Source organism: Muntiacus reevesi, chromosome 2 (genome assembly GCF_963930625.1).
Source record: "Muntiacus reevesi chromosome 2, mMunRee1.1, whole genome shotgun sequence".
NCBI classification, from domain to species: Eukaryota; Metazoa; Chordata; class Mammalia; order Artiodactyla; family Cervidae; genus Muntiacus; species Muntiacus reevesi.
This window is the reverse complement of record NC_089250.1, coordinates 225,274,355-225,279,184: the sequence shown is the minus strand read 5'-3', so window position 1 is coordinate 225,279,184 and position 4,830 is coordinate 225,274,355.

Here is a 4,830-nt window from a genome sequence, read left to right as displayed (position 1 = left end):
CTTTGGCTACAAAGAATACAAGCAATCTGATCTCTGTATTGACCATCTGGTGATGTCCAAATGTAGAATTGCTTCTTGAGTGTTGGAAGACGGTGTTTGCTATGACCAGTGTGTTCTCCTGGCAAAATAGTTAGCGTTTTCCCTGCTTCATTTTGTACTCCCAGGCCAAATTTGCCTGTTACTCCAGGTATCTGTTGACTTCCTAATTTTGCATTCCAGTCCTCTATGATGAAAAGGACATCTTTTTTGGTTAGTTCTAGGAGGTCTTGTAGGTCTTCATAGAACCATTCAACTTCAGTTTCTTTGACTTTAGTGGTTCAGGCATAGACTTGGATTACTGTGATATTGAATGATTTGCCTTGGAAACAAACAGAATCATTCTGTCATTTTTGAGATTGCACCCAAGTACTGCATTTAGGATTACAACAAACTGTGGGGATCACAACAAACTGTGGAAAATTGTTAAAAGAGATGGGAATATCAGACCACCTGACCTGCCTCCTCAGAAATCTGTATGTAGGTCAGAAAACAACAGTTAGAACTGGACATGGAACAACAGACTGGTTCCAAATAGGGAAAGGAGTACGTCAAGGCTATATATTGTCACCCTGCTTATTTAACTTATATGCAGAGTACATCATAAGAAACACTAGGCTAGATGAATCGCAAGCTAGAATCAAGATTGCCAGGAGAAATATCAATAACCTCAGATATGCAGATGACACCACACTTATGGCAGAAAGCAAAGAGGAACTAAAGAGCCTCTTGATGAAAGTGAAAGAGGAGAGTGAAAAAGTTGGCTTAAAACTCAACATTCAAAAAACTAAGATCATGGCATCTGGTCCCATCACTTCATGGCAAACAGATGGGGAAAGAGTGAGAGACTTTATTTTGGGGAGCTCCAAAAACACTGCAGATGGTGACTGCAGCCATGAAATTAAAAGATGCTTACTCCTTGGAAGAAAAGTTATGACCAACCTAGGCAGCATATTAAAAAGCAGAGACATTACTTTGCCAACAAAGGTCCACCAAGTCAAAACTATGGTTTTTCCAGTAGTCATGTATGGATGTGAGAGTTGGACTATAAAGAAGCTGAGCACCAAATAATTGATGCTTTTGAACTGTGGTGTTGGAGAAGGCTCTTGAGAGTCCCTTGGACAGCAAGGAGATCCAACCAGTCCATCCTAAAGGAAATCAGTCCTGAATATTCAACTGAAGCTTTATGCTGAAGTGAAACTCCAATACTTTGACCACCTGATTCAAAGAATTGACTCACTGGAAAAGACCCTGATCCTGGGAAAGATTGAAGGCGGGAGAAGGGGGCAACAGACAATGAGATGGTTGTATGGCGTCACTGACTCAATGGACATGAGTTTGAGTAAACTCTGAGAGTTGGTGGTGGATAGGGAGGCCTGGCGTGCTGCAGTCCATAGGGTCGCAAAGAGTTGGACATGACTGATTGACTGAACTGGACTGAATTGCATTTCAGACTCTCTTGCTGACTATGGGGCTACTACATTCCTTCTAAGGGATTCTTTCCCACAGTAGTAGATACAGTGGTCATCTGAATTAAATTCGCCCATTCCAGTCCATTTCAGTTCACTGATTGCTAAAATGTCAATGTTCACTCTTGCCATCTCCTGTTTGACTGCTTCCAATATTCCTTGATTCATGAACCTAACATTCCAGGCTCCTATGCAATATTGCTCTTTACAGCATCAGACTTTACTTCCATCACCAGTCACATCCACAACTGGGTGTCCTTTCCACTTTGGCTTATCCTCTTCATTCTTTCTGGAGCCATTTATCAGCTTTTCCCCTGTAGCATATTGGACACCTACTGACCTGGGGGGCTCATCTTTCAGTGTCATATCCTTTTTCCTTTTCATACTGTTCATGGGGTTCTCAAGGCAAGAATACTGACGTGGTTTGCCATCCCCTTCTCCAGCAGACCATGTTTTGTCAGGCCCTGACTAGGAGGGCATGCCCTGCAGCTGCTCCCCATAGCTGGATGACATGCCTGGCGCCCTGGTTATCCCACTGCTGGTCCTCATTGAGTGTATAAACCTTCATCAAGCTGTTGGATGTTGGTCAACATACTGCCCGGGGGCCAAGGCAGAGGCCCTGCTAGAGTTGCAGGGAAGGGGGTCGGGGAAGGCTGGAGCCAATGTTGGAGGTTGCCCAGGAGCAGAGGGCACCCCAGCCTCATGGCTTCCACTGGCCACCCTGGGGCCCATCTGCCTGCCCAGTTTCTTAGGAAAGGTTCATTTGTGCCATATTTTAGGCTCCAGATAAAAGTGATATCATATTTGTTTTTCTGACTTATATCACTTAGTATGATAATCTCTAGGTCTATTCATGATGCTATAAATGGCATCATTTCATTCTTTCTTATCACTGTAATATTCTACTGTGTATGTATGTGTGTGTGTATGTATGTATATATATCACATCTTCTTTCTCCATTCCTCTGTCGATGGACACTTAGGTTGCTTCCATGTCTTGGCTATTCTGAATAGTACTGCAAGGAATATAGGTGTGCATGTTTCAACTTCTAATTTTGTCTGGATATATGCCCAGGACTGAGACTGCTGGGTCACATGGTGACTCTATTTTTAGTATTTTAAGGAGCCTCCATACTGATCTCCATAGTGGCTGCACCAACATACAAGTCCATCAACAGTGTAGGAGGGTTCCCTTGTCTCCACACCCTTTCCAGCATTTATTGTTTGTATACTTGTTGATAATGGCCTTTCTGACTGGTGTGAGGTGATACTTCATTGTAGGTTTGATTTGTGTTTCCCTAATAATTAGTGATGCTGAACACTTTTTCATATGCTTTTTGGTCATATGTCTTTGGAGTAATGTCTATTTAGATCTTCTGTCCTTTTTCTGATTGGGATTTTGTGGTTGTTGCTTTTCTGATACTGAGCTGCAGGAGCTCTTTGTAGATTTTGGAGATTAATCCCTTGTCAGTCACTTCATTTGCAAACATTTTCTCCCACTTTGTGGGTTGTCTTTTCACTGTTTATGGTTTCCTTCACTTTGCAAAAACCTTTAATTAGGTCCTATTTGTTTATTCTTGTTTATATTCTCATACATCTAGGAGATGGATCAACAAAGATACTGCTGTGATTTATATCAGAGTGTGTTAGGCCTGACTTCCCATTTTATGGTATGTGGTCTTACACTTAGGTCTTTGATCCGTTTTGAGTTTTTGTGTACACTGTTAAAGAGTGCTCTACTTTCACTCTCTTACATGGAGCTGTCCACTTTCCCCAGCCCCCCTTACTTGGAGCCTGCCTTTTCTCCATTGTATATTCTTGCCTCCTTTGTCACAGATTAGTTACCCTAAGTACCTGGGGGTCTATCTCTGGACGGTCTATCCTGTTCCACTGACCTGTACTTCTTTTTGTACCAGGACCGTATTGATTTCATTACTGTAGCTCTGTGTCGATAGTACAGCCACAAGTGAGGGAGCCAGACTCCTTGGGCTGTTTTTCTCTGGGAGGTGGGAGGGAGGTTCAAGAGGGAGGGGACATGTGTGTACCTATGACTGATTCATGTTGATGGATGGCAGAAACCAATATTGGTTTGGGTTTCGGGGATATTTTGTGTTTCCATACAAATTTTAAAACGTTTTGTTCTGGTTCTGTGAAAAATGCCATTGGTTATCGAGCGCTTTCGAATCATGAAGGTGACAAAGTGGTTGCAGACGTGTGTGTCATCTTGCAGAGAGGAAGCCATGAGTCAAGTAGGCTGCTGTCCTCAGGCTTCTGCCTGGCTTCTCATGAGCATCACAACTGAGGGTGGACATGCAGACACATTTCTGGGGAGTAGGGGCATGTTCTTTGCTAGTAAATAGGTTAAGTTCTCCCAAGGGTAGACCTGGGACATCTCCACTGGAACTATACAGTGTTGAAGAGCAGAATTTGTGTAGTGGGGTTATTGTAAAAAGTTTCGTGTATTTTACCACAATTTTTCATTATTCTTTACTAGTGTACAGTTTTCTTTTTTATAGTTTATTTTTAATTGGAGGATAATTACAATGTTGTATTGGTTTCTGCCATCTAACAACGAGTCAGCCCCAGGTTTACATGTCCCCTCCCTCTTAAACCTCCATCCCACCTCCCACCCCTCTGGGTGGTCACAGAGCACTGGATTTGAGCTTTCTGTGTCAAACAGCAAATTCTCATATGTAAAAGAGCTAGCTAGTGGGAATTTTTTTATTAGCCAATGGGACTTTTTAAATTTTGCTTAATCTTATTACAAAGTATAGCTGACTGGCATTTGTTAATTTTTGCTGTACAACAGTGCTTCAGTTATATATTTCTTCCTATTCTTATTGAATGCAGTTCCTTGTGTTATACAGCAGGACCTCGTTTGTATATTCTGTATAAAAGTTTCCGCCCACTAACCCCAAGCTCTGTCATCATCACATCTCCCCCTCGTCACTGCCAACCACAAGTCAGTGTGTCTGTGAGTCTCTTTCTGCTTTGGTGACAAGTTCATGTGTGTCACATTTTAGATTTCACATATAAGTGGTATCATATGGTATTTATCTTTCTGTACTTAGTGCAGTAATCTCTAGGCTCATCCATGTTGCTGCAAATGGCCTTCCTTCCTTCCTTTTCTGACTAATGTCCCACTGTGTGTGCATATATAAATATATATATATTATCACACCTTCTTATCCATGTAGCTGTTGATGGACACTTAGGCTGCTTCCATGTCTTGGCTGTTGTGAATACTGCTACGACTACAGGGGTACGTGGATCTCTTCAAAGTAGAGCTTTGTTTGGATACACGCCCAGGAGTGGGACTGCAGGA